The following is a 24,341-nucleotide window of genomic DNA, read 5'->3' as shown; positions in this document are numbered from 1 at the left end:
TGACGCAAAGAAAAAAAGAGGCGCAATGAGGTAGCTGTGTGAGTAAGATTAGCGACCCTAGTGGCCGACACAAACACCGGGCCCATCTAGGAGTGGCACTGCAGTGTCACGCAGGATGTCCCTTCCAAAAAACCCTCCCCAAACAGCACATGACGCAAAGAAAAAAAGAGGCGCAATGAGGTAGCTGACTGTGTGAGTAAGATTAGCGACCCTAGTGGCCGACACAAACACCGGGCCCATCTAGGAGTGGCACTGCAGTGTCACGCAGGATGTCCCTTCCAAAAAACCCTCCCCAATCAGCACATGATGCAAAGAAAAAGAAAAGAAAAAAGAGGTGCAAGATGGAATTGTCCTTGGGCCCTCCCACCCACCCTTATGTTGTATAAACAAAACAGGACATGCACACTTTAACCAACCCATCATTTCAGTGACAGGGTCTGCCACACGACTGTGACTGATATGACGGGTTGGTTTGGACCCCCCCCAAAAAAGAAGCAATTAATCTCTCCTTGCACAAACTGGCTCTACAGAGGCAAGATGTCCACCTCATCTTCACCCTCCAATATATCACCGTGTACATCCCCCTCCTCACAGATTATCAATTCGTCCCCACTGGAATCCACCATCTCAGCTCCCTGTGTACTTTGTGGAGGCAATTGCTGCTGGTCAATGTCTCCGCGGAGGAATTGATTATAATTCATTTTAATGAACATCATCTTCTCCACATTTTCTGGCTGTAACCTCGTACGCCGATTGCTGACAAGGTGAGCGGCGGCACTAAACACTCTTTCGGAGTACACACTTGTGGGAGGGCAACTTAGGTAGAATAAAGCCAGTTTGTGCAAGGGCCTCCAAATTGCCTCTTTTTCCTGCCAGTATAAGTACGGACTGTGTGACGTGCCTACTTGGATGCGGTCACTCATATAATCCTCCACCATTCTATCAATGTTGAGAGAATCATATGCAGTGACAGTAGACGACATGTCCGTAATCATTGTCAGGTCCTTCAGTCCGGACCAGATGTCAGCATCAGCAGTCGCTCCAGACTGCCCTGCATCACCGCCAGCGGGTGGGCTCGGAATTCTGAGCCTTTTCCTTGCACCCCCAGTTGCGGGAGAATGTGAAGGAGGAGATGTTGACAGGTCGCGTTCCGCTTGACTTGACAATTTTGTCACCAGCAGGTCTTTCAACCCCAGCAGACTTGTGTCTGCCGGAAAGAGAGATCCAAGGTAGGCTTTAAATCTAGGATCGAGCACGGTGGCCAAAATGTAGTGCTCTGATTTCAACAGATTGACCACCCGTGAATCCTTGTTAAGCGAATTAAGGGCTGCATCCACAAGTCCCACATGCCTAGCGGAATCGCTCCCTTTTAGCTCCTTCTTCAATGCCTCCAGCTTCTTCTGCAAAAGCCTGATGAGGGGAATGACCTGACTCAGGCTGGCAGTGTCTGAACTGACTTCACGTGTGGCAAGTTCAAAGGGCATCAGAACCTTGCACAACGTTGAAATCATTCTCCACTGCACTTGAGACAGGTGCATTCCACCTCCTATATCGTGCTCAATTGTATAGGCTTGAATGGCCTTTTGCTGCTCCTCCAACCTCTGAAGCATATAGAGGGTTGAATTCCACCTCGTTACCACTTCTTGCTTCAGATGATGGCAGGGCAGGTTCATTAGTTTTTGGTAGTGCTCCAGTCTTCTGTACGTGGTGCCTGTACGCCGAAAGTGTCCCGCAATTCTTCTGGCCACCGACAGCATCTCTTGCACGCCCCTGTCGTTTTTTAAAAAATTCTGCACCACCAAATTCAAGGTATGTGCAAAACATGGGACGTGCTGGAATTTGCCCATATTTAATGCACACACAATATTGCTGGCGTTGTCCGATGACACAAATCCACAGGAGAGTCCAATTGGGGTAAGCCATTCCGCGATGATCTTCCTCAGTTGCCGTAAGAGGTTTTCAGCTGTGTGCGTATTCTGGAAAGCGGTGATACAAAGCGTAGCCTGCCTAGGAAAGAGTTGGCGTTTGCGAGATGCTGCTACTGGTGCCGCCGCTGCTGTTCTTGCGGCGGGAGTCCATACATCTACCCAGTGGGCTGTCACAGTCATATAGTCCTGACCCTGCCCTGCTCCACTTGTCCACATGTCCGTGGTTAAGTGGACATTGGGTACAACTGCATTTTTTAGGACACTGGTGAGTCTTTTTCTGACGTCCGTGTACATTCTCGGTATCGCCTGCCTAGAGAAGTGGAACCTAGATGGTATTTGGTAACGGGGGCACACTGCCTCAATAAATTGTCTAGTTCCCTGTGAACTAACGGCGGATACCGGACGCACGTCTAACACCAACATAGTTGTCAAGGCCTCAGTTATCCGCTTTGCAGTAGGATGACTGCTGTGATATTTCATCTTCCTCGCAAAGGACTGTTGAACAGTCAATTGCTTACTGGAAGTAGTACAAGTGGGCTTACGACTTCCCCTCTGGGATGACCATCGACTCCCAGCGGCAACAACAGCAGCGCCAGCAGCAGTAGGCGTTACACGCAAGGATGCATCGGAGGAATCCCAGGCAGGAGAGGACTCGTCAGAATTGCCAGTGACATGGCCTGCAGGACTATTGGCATTCCTGGGGAAGGAGGAAATTGACACTGAGGGAGTTGGTGGGGTGGTTTGCGTGAGCTTGGTTACAAGAGGAAGGGATTTACTGGTCAGTGGACTGCTTCCGCTGTCACCCAAAGTTTTTGAACTTGTCACTGACTTATTATGAATGCGCTGCAGGTGACGTATAAGGGAGGATGTTCCGAGGTGGTTAACGTCCTTACCCCTACTTATTACAGCTTGACAAAGGGAACACACGGCTTGACACCTGTTGTCCGCATTTCTGGTGAAATACCTCCACACCGAAGAGCTGATTTTTTTGGTATTTTCACCTGGCATGTCAACGGCCATATTCCTCCCACGGACAACAGGTGTCTCCCCGGGTGCCTGACTTAAACAAACCACCTCACCATCAGAATCCTCCTGGTCAATTTCCTCCCCAGCGCCAGCAACACCCATATCCTCCTCATCCTGGTGTACTTCAACACTGACATCTTCAATCTGACTATCAGGAACTGGACTGCGGGTGCTCCTTCCAGCACTTGCAGGGGGCGTGCAAATGGTGGAAGGCGCATGCTCTTCACGTCCAGTGTTGGGAAGGTCAGGCATCGCAACCGACACAATTGGACTCTCCTTGTGGATTTGGGATTTCGAAGAATGCACAGTTCTTTGCTGTGCTGCTTTTGCCAGCTTGAGTCTTTTCATTTTTCTAGCGAGAGGCTGAGTGCTTCCATCCTCATGTGAAGCTGAACCACTAGCCATGAACATAGGCCAGGGCCTCAGCCGTTCCTTGCCACTCCGTGTGGTAAATGGCATATTGGCAAGTTTACGCTTCTCCTCCGACAATTTTATTTTAGGTTTTGGAGTCCTTTTTTTTCTGATATTTGGTGTTTTGGATTTGACATGCTCTGTACTATGACATTGGGCATCGGCCTTGGCAGACGACGTTGCTGGCATTTCATCGTCTCGGCCATGACTAGTGGCAGCAGCTTCAGCACGAGGTGGAAGTGGATCTTGATCTTTCCCTAATTTTGGAACCTCAACATTTTTGTTCTCCATATTTTAATAGGCACAACTAAAAGGCACCTCAGGTAAACAATGGAGATGGATACTAGTATACAATTATGGACTGCCTGCCGACTGCAGACACAGAGGTAGCCACAGCCGTGAACTACCGTACTGTACTGTGTCTGCAGCTAATATAGACTGGTTGATAAAGAGAAGATGTCTATGTAACTATGTATGTATAAAGAAGACTGAAAAAAATCCACGGTTAGGTGGTATACAATTATGGACGGACTGCCTGCCGAGTGCAGACACAGAGGTAGCCACAGCCGTGAACTACCGTACTGTACTGTGTCTGCAGCTAATATAGACTGGTTGATAAAGAGAAGATGTCTATGTAACTATGTATGTATAAAGAAGAATGAAAAAAAACCACGGTTAGGTGGTATACAATTATGGACGGACTGCCTGCCGAGTGCAGACACAGAGGTAGCCACAGCCGTGAACTACCGTACTGTACTGTGTCTGCAGCTAATATAGACTGGTTGATAAAGAGAAGATGTCTATGTAACTATGTATGTATAAAGAAGAATGAAAAAAATCCACGGTTAGGTGGTATTACAATTATGGACGGACTGCCTGCCGAGTGCAGAGACACAGAGGTAGCCACAGCCGTGAACTACCGTACTGTGTCTGCTGCGACTGGATGATAAATGATATAAAAAATATATATATATCACTACTGTAGCCGGACAGGTATATATTATATATTATATAATGACGGACCTGCTGGACACTGTCTGTCAGCAGAATGAGTTTTATTTTTATAGAATAAAAAAAAAAAAACACACAAGTGAAGTCACACGACGAGTGTTTAACTTTTTCAGGCAATCACAATATAAGTATACTACTAACTATACTGGTGGTCAGTGTGGTCAGGTCACTGGTCAGTCACACTGGCAGTGGCACTCCTGCAGCAAAAGTGTGCACTGTTTAATTTTAATATAATATGTACTCCTGGCTCCTGCTATAACCTATAACTGGCACTGCAGTAGTGCTCCCCAGTCTCCCCCACAATTATAAGCTGTGTGAGCTGAGCAGTCAGACAGATATATAATATATATAGATGATGCAGCACACTGGCCTGAGCCTGAGCAGTGCACACAGATATGGTATGTGACTGACTGAGTCACTGTGTGTATCGCTTTTTTCAGGCAGAGAACGGATATATTAAATAAACTGCACTGTGTGTCTGGTGGTCACTCACTATATAATATATTATGTACTCCTGGCTCCTGCTATAACCTATAACTGGCACTGCAGTAGTGCTCCCCAGTCTCCCCCACAATTATAAGCTGTGTGAGCTGAGCAGTCAGACAGATATATATAATATTATATATAGATAATAGATGATGCAGCACACTGGCCAGAGCCTGAGCAGTGCACACAGATATGGTATGTGACTGACTGAGTCACTGTGTGTATCGCTTTTTTCAGGCAGAGAACGGATATATTAAATAAACTGCACTGTGTGTCTGGTGGTCACTCACTATATAATATATTATGTACTCCTGGCTCCTGCTATAACCTATAACTGGCACTGCAGTAGTGCTCCCCAGTCTCCCCCACAATTATAAGCTGTGTGAGCTGAGCAGTCAGACAGATATATATAATATTATATATAGATAATAGATGATGCAGCACACTGGCCTGAGCCTGAGCAGTGCACACAGATATGGTATGTGACTGACTGAGTCACTGTGTGTATCGCTTTTTTCAGGCAGAGAACGGATATATTAAATAAACTGCACTGTGTGTCTGGTGGTCACTCACTATATAATATATTATGTACTCCTGGCTCCTGCTATAACCTATAACTGGCACTGCAGTAGTGCTCCCCAGTCTCCCCCACAATTATAAGCTGTGTGAGCTGAGCAGTCAGACAGATATATATAATATTATATATAGATAATAGATGATGCAGCACACTGGCCTGAGCCTGAGCAGTGCACACAGATATGGTATGTGACTGAGTCACTGTGTGCTGTGTATCGCTTTTTTCAGGCAGAGAACGGATTATAAAGTAAACTGCACTGTCCTCACTAGTAAACTCTCTCCACTCAGTCTCTACACTTCTACAGTAACAGTACTCCTCCTAGTCAGCTCCAGTAAATCTCTCTCAGTCTCTTATAATCTAAATGGAGAGGACGCCAGCCACGTCCTCTCCCTATCAATCTCAATGCACGTGTGAAAATGGCGGCGACGCGCGGCTCCTTATATAGAATCCGAGTCTCGCGATAGAATCCGAGCCTCGCGAGAATCCGACAGCGTCATGATGACGTTCGGGCGCGCTCGGGTTAACCGAGCAAGGCGGGAAGATCCGAGTCGCTCGGACCCGTGAAAAAAAACATGAAGTTCTGGCGGGTTCGGATTCAGAGAAACCGAACCCGCTCATCTCTAGTTTAAACACAGTGGGTTAGTTGTAAACTCAGGGTGCCCTGTAATGTTTAAGCTCTTTTTTGAAAATTTTAAGTCCCGATCTCCAGCTTAATGTGGACCCTCCAGGCACAATAGCAAGGTCCCCGGCAGGTGTACTAGCTGTCCCTATCCTACCTCTGGGTCCTCTGGTCTGTGGATCTCACACTGGTCAGTTCGTTCTCGGCGGCCGGCGTCTCTTCTTCCTAACCGGAAGTTGATGAGGCGCCGCGGGACGTCACTTCCGGGTGACGCGGTGACGGGAACTTCGTGTATCGACGCGTTTCATGCACTGCGGCACTTCGTCCAGGATACTGAATGTTGTTAGGGAGATTCCTTTTATCCTCCCTGGTTTCAATAAACTTTATTAAAAACGGCTTTTAAAACCGGAAGTTGTCAACAGGAACTTCCAAAAAATAGGCGGCAAGCACCTGCTTCAGCATTAGACTGTGTATGTATGTGGTGTAGCTGAAAAGGTATCTAGTGTGGCTGGAATGAAAAAATGGAATGTATAGAAGGATGAACTATATTTAAAGAAAGACATTTAAATCAATGTCAATATTGAGACCATGTGGTTTTAAAGTTCTCAGTTCGTAGATCCACTTCGTCTCAGCTTTTCTTAATTCTGTTGATATATCACCCCCTCGCCAGTTTAAATTCACTTTTTGTATGGCCATAAATTTCAGACCATCCGGATTTCTTCCATGTCGTTCCGCATAGTGTTGAGAGACACTGTGGGTATCCAATCCTCTTTTGATATTATATACATGTTCTGCTATACGGATTTTGAGTTTTCTTTTGGTCTGTCCTATATATTGTTGCCCACATGGGCATTCCAATAAGTATATGACACCCTCTGTTGCGCACGATATCTGTTGTTTAATGGGTTTAAGAATACAGAAAAACCCAACTTTTGAACCTTCAAGTAGAAATTTCTTCACTAAGTGGAATGAGGAATTGGATAACTGTTCTAAGAACCTCATTAAACTCATTATTGAGGATAGACAAATGTCATTAGAACAGATAAACAAATCCATCAAAAAAACAGAAGAAGAATTCAAGCCACTGCATAAAATGGAGGATTACCATAATTTGATGACTATGACCAACAGCAAAATTGCAAAATTAGAAGAAAATATCATAAAAACAAAACAGAAAAAATTTCACCGGGACATTACAGAACATACCACTATACTTAACAACTCCAATAAAAGAAGAACAACAAATTGGAAGAACACAACAGAACAAGAACAAAGATATCAAAGACCAACACGACAGTACCGTCCATACAAAAGACAAGAAAATCAGCCTTATAAATACCAACGCAATCAGGTTACCTTCAGAGAACCACTTATCAAAAATACTCCCTTACATACAGCTCAGAATCGACAATACCAACCATATAACCAAAAGTTGGTATCATACCAAAACCAACAAAATCGGAATCAATACAAACTAATAAAAGACTCATATAAAGCAGGACAACAAGCAGCTAGAATAGAAGAAAGAGATCAATTTCACCACTTAATGGAAAACATAGAAACAACAAAAACCATCTGAAAAACCCTAGGAAGAGGAGCATCACAGATGATCACGATGACAATGAAGAAATCGAAGAAGTTTTTTTAGATCTGGTGTGGGGAGATGGCAAACCTCCGGAGAAAGAAACACCTTGCAAAAAAATGAAAATATACGAGGCAAAAACAAAAGAGGAACGAGAGGGGGCAAGAAGAAAAACAAACCACTAAACAAACTAGATGATCTGGAAGAAGATAAGGACACCACTATCTTCAACTTAAGTAAGAAGCAACTTACAGGAGATCAGATAAGCCTATTGAAGAAAGGTTTGAAATTTGCCCCCCACTCTACAATAAACAAATTCGATGTCTTCATCGACATACAAAAATTTATACGCAAATTATGCATCAAAAAATTCTTCAATAAAGAACAAAAAATGAATCAAGCAGAAATTCAGATGGAATACCAACATACCAACTTTAAACCCAACTCTAAGTTTTACCCGGCTCACGTGAAAGGACCACATCTAGAGACCTTCCAGAAAGCGGTGGAAGAAGAAGAAAGGATTATACCCAATAAGAGAAAACAACGATACAATTTGACAAAGAAAGAAAAAATTGCACTTAAAGAGCTAAAGCAAGATAAAAGTATTGTTGTAAAACCCGCGGACAAAGGCGGAGGCCTCGTCATCTTAGATAAATCCCAGTATGATGGAGAAGCTCAAAAATTACTATCGGATACATCGACCTATAAGAAATTACCTACGGACCCGACAAAAGAATTTCAGAAACAGCTGGTTAGACAAATGGATGAGGGATTGGAAATGGGAATAGTCACGAAAAAAGAGTATGACTACATCTGCACAAAGAACCCGAAAATACCAACCTTCTACCACCTTCCCAAAATCCACAAGGATATTAAAGAACCTCCGGGCCGTCCGATAATTTCAGGAATTGGATCCCTTACCGCGAATCTTTCACATTACATAGACCACTATCTACAGCCGTTAGCACAGAAACAAAAAAGTTACTTAAAAGATACACTACACATTTTACAAATCTTAGAAGAACTCAAATGGGAGGAGTCATATTTTATTTGCACAAGCGATGTGAAGTCCTTGTATACATGCATCCAACACAGATTGGGATGCGAATATACCAGACATTATCTGACTACACAATCCAACATCCCCAGCAGACAGATCAATTTCATCATTGAGCAAATAGAGTTCATACTTTATAACAACTATTTTTGGTATGGAGGGGACTTCTTCCTACAAATAAAAGGGACTGCGATGGGGACGTCCTTCGCACCAGCGTATGCGAATCTTTTTGTTGCATACTGGGAGGACCATCACATTTGGCAGAATAACAAATTCCTGAAACATATATTATGCTGGTACAGGTACATTGATGACCTGATATTTATCTGGACAGGACCACAGGAAGAACTTGAAGAATTCAAGATATACATGAACTTGAACAATATTGGTCTAGAATTTACCACAACCACCAGCAAAGAGAAAGTTATCTTTCTAGATCTAGAAATTTATGTAGATAAAGAAAGACTCAGCACAAAAACACATATAAAAGAAGTGGATTCGAATAACTTTCTTCCATATAGCAGTAATCATCATAATCAATGGCTGAAAAACATCCCAGGCGGCCAACTACGAAGAATCAGGAGGAACTGTACGCACAAAGAAATGTATGAAATACAGAGTATAGAGATGAAGAAAACATTTATAAGGAAAGGCTACAAAGAAGAACAACTACAAACGGAAGTCGATAAAGTATTACATCTGGATCGAAAAACAATGTTGCAATATAAAGAAAAGAAAACAGAGAACAACAACATCCAAACCTCCTTCATTACCCAATATAATTCACACCACAAGGAGATTGAAGATATCATCAAGAGAAATTGGCACATACTGATGCTTGATGAAAATCTCAAAACCATTATACCGCAAACTCCGAAAGTGATCTATAGGAGGGCAAGGAATCTGAAACAAGAATTAACACATAGTTTCCTTCCAATAGAGAATCATCAGAAGATAAAGGGAAACAATGGATTCCATGCATGCTTAACATGCCTGGGATGCAAAAAATCAGGAAGAAGAATAACCCAACCAATAACATCTTTCACATCAAACCACACCAAAGAAAATTACCCCATTAAACAACAGATATCGTGCGCAACAGAGGGTGTCATATACTTATTGGAATGCCCATGTGGGCAACAATATATAGGACAGACCAAAAGAAAACTCAAAATCCGTATAGCAGAACATGTATATAATATCAAAAGAGGATTGGATACCCACAGTGTCTCTCAACACTATGCGGAACGACATGGAAGAAATCCGGATGGTCTGAAATTTATGGCCATACAAAAAGTGAATTTAAACTGGCGAGGGGGTGATATATCAACAGAATTAAGAAAAGCTGAGACGAAGTGGATCTACGAACTGAGAACTTTAAAACCACATGGTCTCAATATTGACATTGATTTAAATGTCTTTCTTTAAATATAGTTCATCCTTCTATACATTCCATTTTTTCATTCCAGCCACACTAGATACCTTTTCAGCTACACCACATACATACACAGTCTAATGCTGAAGCAGGTGCTTGCCGCCTATTTTTTGGAAGTTCCTGTTGACAACTTCCGGTTTTAAAAGCCGTTTTTAATAAAGTTTATCGAAACCAGGGAGGATAAAAGGAATCTCCCTAACAACATTCAGTATCCTGGACGAAGTGCCGCAGTGCATGAAACGCGTCGATACACGAAGTTCCCGTCACCGCGTCACCCGGAAGTGACGTCCCGCGGCGACTCATCAACTTCCGGTTAGGAAGAAGAGACGCCGGCCGCCGAGAACGAACTGACCAGTGTGAGATCCACAGACCAGAGGACCCAGAGGTAGGATAGGGACAGCTAGTACACCTGCCGGGGACCTTGCTATTGTGCCTGGAGGGTCCACATTAAGCTGGAGATCGGGACTTTTTAAAATTTTCAAAAAAGAGCTTAAACATTACAGGGCACCCTGAGTTTACAACTAACCCACTGTGTTTAAACCTGTTTTTCTTTTTCAGCATTAGACAGTGACACATTATCAAGCGCTCCATATACACATTAAATATACCATTTATATTCAATGGAGCTGCTGGTTTTATAGCGCAGTACTTTTTTCCTTTTTTCCTCTTAACGTAGCACCAAGCAACTGCAGCTATAGCACATTATGGCCATACACATTACAAACTCATCAAAAAGAAATGAAATTGACAGTATTTTTTCAGTATGCCCAACCATAGAAACAATTGAAGAACCAGTTGAAGACGAAGGATTTCGTACTAAATTCCTGAAACTGGAAAAAAATTATACCCAGGAAGTAAAGCAATGGTGGGAGATTACTACATTGAAAAAATATCTGGATAATAACCTCATCCCTAGGGGTTTAAGAATACAGAAAAACCCAACTTTTGAACCTTCAAGTAGAAATTTCTTCACTAAGTGGAATGAGGAATTGGATAACTGTTCTAAGAACCTCATTAAACTCATTATTGAGGATAGACAAATGTCATTAGAACAGATAAACAAATCCATCAAAAAAACAGAAGAAGAATTCAAGCCACTGCATAAAATGGAGGATTACCATAATTTGATGACTATGACCAACAGCAAAATTGCAAAATTAGAAGAAAATATCATAAAAACAAAACAGAAAAAATTTCACCGGGACATTACAGAACATACCACTATACTTAACAACTCCAATAAAAGAAGAACAACAAATTGGAAGAACACAACAGAGCAAGAACAAAGATATCAAAGACCAACACGACAGTACCGTCCATACAAAAGACAAGAAAATCAGCCTTATAAATACCAACGCAATCAGGTTACCTTCAGAGAACCACTTATCAAAAATACTCCCTTACATACAGCTCAGAATCGACAATACCAACCATATAACCAAAAGTTGGTATCATACCAAAACCAACAAAATCGGAATCAATACAAACTAATAAAAGACTCATATAAAGCAGGACAACAAGCAGCTAGAATAGAAGAAAGAGATCAATTTCACCACTTAATGGAAAACATAGAAACAGACAAAAACCATCTGAAAAACCCTAGGAAGAGGAGCATCACAGATGATCACGATGACAATGAAGAAATCGAAGAAGTTTTTTTAGATCTGGTGTGGGGAGATGGCAAACCTCCGGAGAAAGAAACACCTTGCAAAAAAATGAAAATATACGAGGCAAAAACAAAAGAGGAACGAGAGGGGGCAAGAAGAAAAACAAACCACTAAACAAACTAGATGATCTGGAAGAAGATAAGGACACCACTATCTTCAACTTAAGTAAGAAGCAACTTACAGGAGATCAGATAAGCCTATTGAAGAAAGGTTTGAAATTTGCCCCCCACTCTACAATAAACAAATTTGATGTCTTCATCGACATACAAAAATTTATACGCAAATTATGCATCAAAAAATTCTTCAATAAAGAACAAAAAATGAATCAAGCAGAAATTCAGATGGAATACCAACATACCAACTTTAAACCCAACTCTAAGTTTTACCCGGCTCACGTGAAAGGACCACATCTAGAGACCTTCCAGAAAGCGTTGGAAGAAGAAGTAAGGATTATACCCAATAAGAGAAAACAACGATACAATTTGACAAAGAAAGAAAAAATTGCACTTAAAGAGCTAAAGCAAGATAAAAGTATTGTTGTAAAACCCGCGGACATAGGCGGAGGCCTCGTCAACTTAGATAAATCCCAGTATGATGGAGAAGCTCAAAAATTACTATCGGATACATCGACCTATAAGAAATTACCTACGGACCCGACAAAAGAATTTCAGAAACAGCTGGTTAGACAAATGGATGAGGGATTGGAAATGGGAATAGTCACGAAAAAAGAGTATGACTACATCTGCACAAAGAACCCGAAAATACCAACCTTCTACCACCTTCCCAAAATCCACAAGGATATTAAAGAACCTCCGGGCCGTCCGATAATTTCAGGAATTGGATCCCTTACCGCGAATCTTTCACATTACATAGACCACTATCTACAGCCGTTAGCACAGAAACAAAAAAGTTACTTAAAAGATACACTACACATTTTACAAATCTTAGAAGAACTCAAATGGGAGGAGTCATATTTTATTTGCACAAGCGATGTGAAGTCCTTGTATACATGCATCCAACACAGATTGGGATGCGAATATACCAGACATTATCTGACTACACAATCCAACATCCCCAGCAGACAGATCAATTTCATCATTGAGCAAATAGAGTTCATACTTTATAACAACTATTTTTGGTATGGAGGGGACTTCTTCCTACAAATAAAAGGGACTGCGATGGGGACGTCCTTCGCACCAGCGTATGCGAATCTTTTTGTTGCATACTGGGAGGACCATCACATTTGGCAGAATAACAAATTCCTGAAACATATATTATGCTGGTAGAGGTACATTGATGACCTGATATTTATCTGGACAGGACCACAGGAAGAACTTGAAGAATTCAAGATATACATGAACTTGAACAATATTGGTCTAGAATTTACCACAACCACCAGCAAAGAGAAAGTTATCTTTCTAGATCTAGAAATTTATGTAGATAAAGAAAGACTCAGCACAAAAACACATATAAAAGAAGTGGATTCGAATAACTTTCTTCCATATAGCAGTAATCATCATAATCAATGGCTGAAAAACATCCCAGGCGGCCAACTACGAAGAATCAGGAGGAACTGTACGCACAAAGAAATGTATGAAATACAGAGTATAGAGATGAAGAAAAAATTTATAAGGAAAGGCTACAAAGAAGAACAACTACAAACGGAAGTCGATAAAGTATTACATCTGGATCGAAAAACAATGTTGCAATATAAAGAAAAGAAAACAGAGAACAACAACATCCAAACCTCCTTCATTACCCAATATAATTCACACCACAAGGAGATTGAAGATATCATCAAGAGAAATTGGCACATACTGATGCTTGATGAAAATCTCAAAACCATTATACCGCAAACTCCGAAAGTGATCTATAGGAGGGCAAGGAATCTGAAACAAGAATTAACACATAGTTTCCTTCCAATAGAGAATCATCAGAAGATAAAGGGAAACAATGGATTCCATGCATGCTTAACATGCCTGGGATGCAAAAAATCAGGAAGAAGAATAACCCAACCAATAACATCTTTCACATCAAACCACACCAAAGAAAATTACCCCATTAAACAACAGATATCGTGCGCAACAGAGGGTGTCATATACTTATTGGAATGCCCATGTGGGCAACAATATATAGGACAGACCAAAAGAAAACTCAAAATCCGTATAGCAGAACATGTATATAATATCAAAAGAGGATTGGATACCCACAGTGTCTCTCAACACTATGCGGAACGACATGGAAGAAATCCGGATGGTCTGAAATTTATGGCCATACAAAAAGTGAATTTAAACTGGCGAGGGGGTGATATATCAACAGAATTAAGAAAAGCTGAGACGAAGTGGATCTACGAACTGAGAACTTTAAAACCACATGGTCTCAATATTGACATTGATTTAAATGTCTTTCTTTAAATATAGTTCATCCTTCTATACATTCCATTTTTTCATTCCAGCCACACTAGATACCTTTTCAGCTACACCACATACATACACAGTCTAATGCTGAAGCAGGTGCTTGCCGCCTATTTTTTGGAAGTTCCTGTTGACAACTTCCGGTTTTAAAAGCCGTTTTTAATAAAGTTTATCGAAACCAGGGAGGATAAAAGGAATCTCCCTAACAACATTCAGTATCCTGGACGAAGTGCCGCAGTGCATGAAACGCGTCGATACACGAAGTTCCCGTCACCGCGTCACCCGGAAGTGATGTCCCGCGGCGACTCATCAACTTCCGGTTAGGAAGAAGAGACGCCGGCCGCCGAGAACGAACTGACCAGTGTGAGATCCACAGACCAGAGGACCCAGAGGTAGGATAGGGACAGCTAGTACACCTGCCGGGGACCTTACTATTGTGCCTGGAGGGTCCACATTAAGCTGGAGATCGGGACTTTTTAAAATTTTCAAAAAAGAGCTTAAACATTACAGGGCACCCTGAGTTTACAACTAACCCACTGTGTTTAAACCTGTTTTTCTTTTTCAGCATTAGACAGTGACACATTATCAAGCGCTCCATATACACATTAAATATACCATTTATATTCAATGGAGCTGCTGGTTTTATAGCGCAGTACTTTTTTCCTTTTTTCCTCTTAACGTAGCACCAAGCAACTGCAGCTATAGCACATTATGGCCATACACATTACAAACTCATCAAAAAGAAATGAAATTGACAGTATTTTTTCAGTATGCCCAACCATAGAAACAATTGAAGAACCAGTTGAAGACGAAGGATTTCGTACTAAATTCCTGAAACTGGAAAAAAATTATACCCAGGAAGTAAAGCAATGGTGGGAGATTACTACATTGAAAAAATATCTGGATAATAACCTCATCCCTAGGGGTTTAAGAATACAGAAAAACCCAACTTTTGAACCTTCAAGTAGAAATTTCTTCACTAAGTGGAATGAGGAATTGGATAACTGTTCTAAGAACCTCATTAAACTCATTATTGAGGATAGACAAATGTCATTAGAACAGATAAACAAATCCATCAAAAAAACAGAAGAAGAATTCAAGCCACTGCATAAAATGGAGGATTACCATAATTTGATGACTATGACCAACAGCAAAATTGCAAAATTAGAAGAAAATATCATAAAAACAAAACAGAAAAAATTTCACCGGGACATTACAGAACATACCACTATACTTAACAACTCCAATAAAAGAAGAACAACAAATTGGAAGAACACAACAGAGCAAGAACAAAGATATCAAAGACCAACACGACAGTACCGTCCATACAAAAGACAAGAAAATCAGCCTTATAAATACCAACGCAATCAGGTTACCTTCAGAGAACCACTTATCAAAAATACTCCCTTACATACAGCTCAGAATCGACAATACCAACCATATAACCAAAAGTTGGTATCATACCAATACCAACAAAATCGGAATCAATACAAACTAATAAAAGACTCATATAAAGCAGGACAACAAGCAGCTAGAATAGAAGAAAGAGATCAATTTCACCACTTAATGGAAAACATAGAAACAGACAAAAACCATCTGAAAAACCCTAGGAAGAGGAGCATCACAGATGATCACGATGACAATGAAGAAATCGAAGAAGTTTTTTTAGATCTGGTGTGGGGAGATGGCAAACCTCCGGAGAAAGAAACACCTTGCAAAAAAATGAAAATATACGAGGCAAAAACAAAAGAGGAACGAGAGGGGGCAAGAAGAAAAACAAACCACTAAACAAACTAGATGATCTGGAAGAAGATAAGGACACCACTATCTTCAACTTAAGTAAGAAGCAACTTACAGGAGATCAGATAAGCCTATTGAAGAAAGGTTTGAAATTTGCCCCCCACTCTACAATAAACAAATTTGATGTCTTCATCGACATACAAAAATTTATACGCAAATTATGCATCAAAAAATTCTTCAATAAAGAACAAAAAATGAATCAAGCAGAAATTCAGATGGAATACCAACATACCAACTTTAAACCCAACTCTAAGTTTTACCCGGCTCACGTGAAAGGACCACATCTAGAGACCTTCCAGAAAGCGTTGGAAGAAGAAGTAAGGATTATACCCAATAAGAGAAAACAACGATACAATTTGACAAAGAAAGAAAAAATTGCACTTAAAGAGCTAAAGCAAGATAAAAGTATTGTTGTAAAACCCGCGGACATAGGCGGAGGCCTCGTCAACTTAGATAAATCCCAGTATGATGGAGAAGCTCAAAAATTACTATCGGATACATCGACCTATAAGAAATTACCTACGGACCCGACAAAAGAATTTCAGAAACAGCTGGTTAGACAAATGGATGAGGGATTGGAAATGGGAATAGTCACGAAAAAAGAGTATGACTACATCTGCACAAAGAACCCGAAAATACCAACCTTCTACCACCTTCCCAAAATCCACAAGGATATTAAAGAACCTCCGGGCCGTCCGATAATTTCAGGAATTGGATCCCTTACCGCGAATCTTTCACATTACATAGACCACTATCTACAGCCGTTAGCACAGAAACAAAAAAGTTACTTAAAAGATACACTACACATTTTACAAATCTTAGAAGAACTCAAATGGGAGGAGTCATATTTTATTTGCACAAGCGATGTGAAGTCCTTGTATACATGCATCCAACACAGATTGGGATGCGAATATACCAGACATTATCTGACTACACAATCCAACATCCCCAGCAGACAGATCAATTTCATCATTGAGCAAATAGAGTTCATACTTTATAACAACTATTTTTGGTATGGAGGGGACTTCTTCCTACAAATAAAAGGGACTGCGATGGGGACGTCCTTCGCACCAGCGTATGCGAATCTTTTTGTTGCATACTGGGAGGACCATCACATTTGGCAGAATAACAAATTCCTGAAACATATATTATGCTGGTAGAGGTACATTGATGACCTGATATTTATCTGGACAGGACCACAGGAAGAACTTGAAGAATTCAAGATATACATGAACTTGAACAATATTGGTCTAGAATTTACCACAACCACCAGCAAAGAGAAAGTTATCTTTCTAGATCTAGAAATTTATGTAGATAAAGAAAGACTCAGCACAAAAACACATATAAAAGAAGTGGATTCGAATAACTTTCTTCCATATAGCAGTAATCATCATAATCAATGGCTGAAAAACATCCCAGGCGGCCAACTACGAAGAATCAGGAGGAACTGTACGCACAAAGAAATGTATGAAATACAGAGTATAGAGATGAAGAAAAAATTTATAAGGAAAGGCTACAAAGAAGAACAACTACAAACGGAAGTCGATAAAGTATTACATCTGGATCGAAAAACAATGTTGCAATATAAAGAAAAGAAAACAGAGAACAACAACATCCAAACCTCCTTCATTACCCAATATAATTCACACCACAAGGAGATTGAAGATATCATCAAGAGAAATTGGCACATACTGATGCTTGATGAAAATCTCAAAACCATTATACCGCAAACTCCGAAAGTGATCTATAGGAGGGCAAGGAATCTGAAACAAGAATTAACACATAGTTTCCTTCCAATAGAGAATCATCAGAAGATAAAGGGAAACAATGGATTCCATGCATGCTTAACATGCCTGGGATGCAAAAAATCAGGAAGAAGAATAACCCAACCAATAACATCTTTCACATCAAACCACACCAAAGAAAATTACCCCATTAAACAACAGATATCGTGCGCAACAGAGGGTGTCATATACTTATTGGAATGCCCATGTGGGCAACAATATATAGGACAGACCAAAAGAAAACTCAAAATCCGTATAGCAGAACATGTATATAATATCAAAAGAGGATTGGATACCCACAGTGTCTCTCAACACTATGCGGAACGACATGGAAGAAATCCGGATGGTCTGAAATTTATGGCCATACAAAAAGTGAATTTAAACTGGCGAGGGGGTGATATATCAACAGAATTAAGAAAAGCTGAGACGAAGTGGATCTACGAACTGAGAACTTTAAAACCACATGGTCTCAATATTGACATTGATTTAAATGTCTTTCTTTAAATATAGTTCATCCTTCTATACATTCCATTTTTTCATTCCAGCCACACTAGATACCTTTTCAGCTACACCACATACATACACAGTCTAATGCTGAAGCAGGTGCTTGCCGCCTATTTTTTGGAAGTTCCTGTTGACAACTTCCGGTTTTAAAAGCCGTTTTTAATAAAGTTTATCGAAACCAGGGAGGATAAAAGGAATCTCCCTAACAACATTCAGTATCCTGGACGAAGTGCCGCAGTGCATGAAACGCGTCGATACACGAAGTTCCCGTCACCGCGTCACCCGGAAGTGATGTCCCGCGGCGACTCATCAACTTCCGGTTAGGAAGAAGAGACGCCGGCCGCCGAGAACGAACTGACCAGTGTGAGATCCACAGACCAGAGGACCCAGAGGTAGGATAGGGACAGCTAGTACACCTGCCGGGGACCTTGCTATTGTGCCTGGAGGGTCCACATTAAGCTGGAGATCGGGACTTTTTAAAATTTTCAAAAAAGAGCTTAAACATTACAGGGCACCCTGAGTTTACAACTAACCCACTGTGTTTAAACCTGTTTTTCTTTTTCAGCATTAGACAGTGACACATTATCAAGCGCTCCATATACACATTAAATATACCATTTATATTCAATGGAGCTGCTGGTTTTATAGCGCAGTACTTTTTTCCTTTTTTCCTCTTAACGTAGCACCAAGCAACTGCAGCTATAGCACATTATGGCCATACACATTACAAACTCATCAAAAAGAAATGAAATTGACAGTATTTTTTCAGTATGCCCAACCATAGAAACAATTGAAGAACCAGTTGAAGACGAAGGATTTCGTACTAAATTCCTGAAACTGGAAAAAAATTATACCCAGGAAGTAAAGCAATGGTGGGAGATTACTACATTGAAAAAATATCTGGATAATAACCTCATCCCTAGGGGTTTAAGAATACAGAAAAACCCAACTTTTGAACCTTCAAGTAGAAATTTCTTCACTAAGTGGAATGAGGAATTGGATAACTGTTCTAAGAACCTCATTAAACTCATTATTGAGGATAGACAAATGTCATTAGAACAGATAAACAAATCCATCAAAAAAACAGAAGAAGAATTCAAGCCACTGCATAAAATGGAGGATTACCATAATTTGATGACTATGACCAACAGCAAAATTGCAAAATTAGAAGAAAATATCATAAAAACAAAACAGAAAAAATTTCACCGGGACATTACAGAACATACCACTATACTTAACAACTCCAATAAAAGAAGAACAACAAATTGGAAGAACACAACAGAGCAAGAACAAAGATATCAAAGACCAACACGACAGTACCGTCCATACAAAAGACAAGAAAATCAGCCTTATAAATACCAACGCAATCAGGTTACCTTCAGAGAACCACTTATCAAAAATACTCCCTTACATACAGCTCAGAATCGACAATACCAACCATATAACCAAAAGTTGGTATCATACCAAAACCAACAAAATCGGAATCAATACAAACTAATAAAAGACTCATATAAAGCAGGACAACAAGCAGCTAGAATAGAAGAAAGAGATCAATTTCACCACTTAATGGAAAACATAGAAACAGACAAAAACCATCTGAAAAACCCTAGGAAGAGGAGCATCACAGATGATCACGATGACAATGAAGAAATCGAAGAAGTTTTTTTAGATCTGGTGTGGGGAGATGGCAAACCTCCGGAGAAAGAAACACCTTGCAAAAAAATGAAAATATACGAGGCAAAAACAAAAGAGGAACGAGAGGGGGCAAGAAGAAAAACAAACCACTAAACAAACTAGATGATCTGGAAGAAGATAAGGACACCACTATCTTCAACTTAAGTAAGAAGCAACTTACAGGAGATCAGATAAGCCTATTGAAGAAAGGTTTGAAATTTGCCCCCCACTCTACAATAAACAAATTTGATGTCTTCATCGACATACAAAAATTTATACGCAAATTATGCATCAAAAAATTCTTCAATAAAGAACAAAAAATGAATCAAGCAGAAATTCAGATGGAATACCAACATACCAACTTTAAACCCAACTCTAAGTTTTACCCGGCTCACGTGAAAGGACCACATCTAGAGACCTTCCAGAAAGCGTTGGAAGAAGAAGTAAGGATTATACCCAATAAGAGAAAACAACGATACAATTTGACAAAGAAAGAAAAAATTGCACTTAAAGAGCTAAAGCAAGATAAAAGTATTGTTGTAAAACCCGCGGACATAGGCGGAGGCCTCGTCAACTTAGATAAATCCCAGTATGATGGAGAAGCTCAAAAATTACTATCGGATACATCGACCTATAAGAAATTACCTACGGACCCGACAAAAGAATTTCAGAAACAGCTGGTTAGACAAATGGATGAGGGATTGGAAATGGGAATAGTCACGAAAAAAGAGTATGACTACATCTGCACAAAGAACCCGAAAATACCAACCTTCTACCACCTTCCCAAAATCCACAAGGATATTAAAGAACCTCCGGGCCGTCCGATAATTTCAGGAATTGGATCCCTTACCGCGAATCTTTCACATTACATAGACCACTATCTACAGCCGTTAGCACAGAAACAAAAAAGTTACTTAAAAGATACACTACACATTTTACAAATCTTAGAAGAACTCAAATGGGAGGAGTCATATTTTATTTGCACAAGCGATGTGAAGTCCTTGTATACATGCATCCAACACAGATTGGGATGCGAATATACCAGACATTATCTGACTACACAATCCAACATCCCCAGCAGACAGATCAATTTCATCATTGAGCAAATAGAGTTCATACTTTATAACAACTATTTTTGGTATGGAGGGGACTTCTTCCTACAAATAAAAGGGACTGCGATGGGGACGTCCTTCGCACCAGCGTATGCAAATCTTTTTGTTGCATACTGGGAGGACCATCACATTTGGCAGAATAACAAATTCCTGAAACATATATTATGCTGGTACAGGTACATTGATGACCTGATATTTATCTGGACAGGACCACAGGAAGAACTTGAAGAATTCAAGATATACATGAACTTGAACAATATTGGTCTAGAATTTACCACAACCACCAGCAAAGAGAAAGTTATCTTTCTAGATCTAGAAATTTATGTAGATAAAGAAAGACTCAGCACAAAAACACATATAAAAGAAGTGGATTCGAATAACTTTCCTCCATATAGCAGTAATCATCATAATCAATGGCTGAAAAACATCCCAGGCGGCCAACTACGAAGAATCAGGAGGAACTGTACGCACAAAGAAATGTATGAAATACAGAGTATAGAGATGAAGAAAAAATTTATAAGGAAAGGCTACAAAGAAGAACTACAAACGGAAGTCGATAAAGTATTACATCTGGATCGAAAAACAATGTTGCAATATAAAGAAAAGAAAACAGAGAACAACAACATCCAAACCTCCTTCATTACCCAATATAATTCACACCACAAGGAGATTGAAGATATCATCAAGAGAAATTGGCACATACTGATGCTTGATGAAAATCTCAAAACCATTATACCGCAAACTCCGAAAGTGATCTATAGGAGGGCAAGGAATCTGAAACAAGAATTAACACATAGTTTCCTTCCAATAGAGAATCATCAGAAGATAAAGGGAAACAATGGATTCCATGCATGCTTAACATGCCTGGGATGCAAAAAATCAGGAAGAAGAATAACCCAACCAATAACATCTTTCACATCAAACCACACCAAAGAAAATTACCCCATTAAACAACAGATATCGTGCGCAACAGAGGGTGTCATATACTTATTGGAATGCCCATGTGGGCAACAATATATAGGACAGACCAAAAGAAAACTCAAAATCCGTATAGCAGAACATGTATATAATATCAAAAGAGGATTGGATACCCACAGTGTCTCTCAACACTATGCGGAACGACATGGAAGAAATCCGGATGGTCTGAAATTTATGGCCATACAAAAAGTGAATTTAAACTGGCGAGGGGGTGATATATCAACAGAATTAAGAAAAGCTGAGACGAAGTGGATCTACGAACTGAGAACTTTAAAACCACATGGTCTCAATATTGACATTGTTTTAAATGTCTGTCTTTAAATATAGTTCATCCTTCTATACATTCCATTTTTTCATTCCAGCCACACTAGATACCTTTTCAGCTACACCACATACATACACAGTCTAATGCTGAAGCAGGTGCTTGCCGCCTATTTTTTGGAAGTTCCTGTTGACAACTTCCGGTTTTAAAAGCCGTTTTTAATAAAGTTTATTGAAACCAGGGAGGATAAAAGGAATCTCCCTAACAACATTCAGTATCCTGGACGAAGTGCCGCAGTGCATGAAACGCGTCGATACACGAAGTTCCCATCACCGCGTCACCCGGAAGTGACGTCCCGCGGCGCCTCATCAACTTCCGGTTAGGAAGAAGAGACGCCGGCCGCCGAGAATGAACTGACCAGCGTGAGATCCACAGACCAGAGGACCCAGAGGTAGGATAGGGACAGCTAGTACACCTGCCGGGGACCTTGCTATTGTGCCTGGAGGGTCCACATTAAGCTGGAGATCGGGACTTTTTAAAATTTTCAAAAAAGAGCTTAAACATTACAGGGCACCCTGAGTTTACAACTAACCCACTGTGTTTAAACCTGTTTTTCTTTTTCAGCATTAGACAGTGACACATTATCAAGCGCTCCATATACACATTAAATATACCATTTATATTCAATGGAGCTGCTGGTTTTATAGCGCAGTACTTTTTTCCTTTTTTCCTCTTAACGTAGCACCAAGCAACTGCAGCTATAGCACATTATGGCCATACACATTACAAACTCATCAAAAAGAAATGAAATTGACAGTATTTTTTCAGTATGCCCAACCATAGAAACAATTGAAGAACCAGTTGAAGACGAAGGATTTCGTACTAAATTCCTGAAACTGGAAAAAAATTATACCCAGGAAGTAAAGCAATGGTGGGAGATTACTACATTGAAAAAATATCTGGATAATAACCTCATCCCTAGGGGTTTAAGAATACAGAAAAACCCAACTTTTGAACCTTCAAGTAGAAATTTCTTCACTAAGTGGAATGAGGAATTGGATAACTGTTCTAAGAACCTCATTAAACTCATTATTGAGGATAGACAAATGTCATTAGAACAGATAAACAAATCCATCAAAAAAACAGAAGAAGAATTCAAGCCACTGCATAAAATGGAGGATTACCATAATTTGATGACTATGACCAACAGCAAAATTGCAAAATTAGAAGAAAATATCATAAAAACAAAACAGAAAAAATTTCACCGGGACATTACAGAACATACCACTATACTTAACAACTCCAATAAAAGAAGAACAACAAATTGGAAGAACACAACAGAACAAGAACAAAGATATCAAAGACCAACACGACAGTACCGTCCATACAAAAGACAAGAAAATCAGCCTTATAAATACCAACGCAATCAGGTTACCTTCAGAGAACCACTTATCAAAAATACTCCCTTACATACAGCTCAGAATCGACAATACCAACCATATAACCAAAAGTTGGTATCATACCAAAACCAACAAAATCGGAATCAATACAAACTAATAAAAGACTCATATAAAGCAGGACAGCAAGCAGCTAGAATAGAAGAAAGAGATCAATTTCACCACTTAATAAAAAACATAGAAACAGACAAAAACCATCTGAAAAACCCTAGGAAGAGGAGCATCACAGATGATCACGATGACAATGAAGAAATCGAAGAAGTTATTTTAGATCTGGTGTGGGGAGATGGCAAACCTCCGGAGAAAGAAACACCTTGCAAAAAAATGAAAATATACGAGGCAAAAACAAAAGAGGAACGAGAGGGGGCAAGAAGAAAAACAAACCACTAAACAAACTAGATGATCTGGAAGAAGATAAGGACACCACTATCTTCAACTTAAGTAAGAAGCAACTTACAGGAGATCAGATAAGCCTATTGAAGAAAGGTTTGAAATTTGCCCCCCACTCTACAATAAACAAATTCGATGTCTTCATCGACATACAAAAATTTATACGC

The sequence above is a fragment of the Pseudophryne corroboree genome, chromosome 2 (genome assembly GCF_028390025.1).
Source record: "Pseudophryne corroboree isolate aPseCor3 chromosome 2, aPseCor3.hap2, whole genome shotgun sequence".
Lineage (NCBI taxonomy): Eukaryota > Metazoa > Chordata > Amphibia > Anura > Myobatrachidae > Pseudophryne > Pseudophryne corroboree.
The sequence above is the reverse complement of the archived record's forward strand: the minus strand, read 5'-3'. Positions refer to the sequence as shown.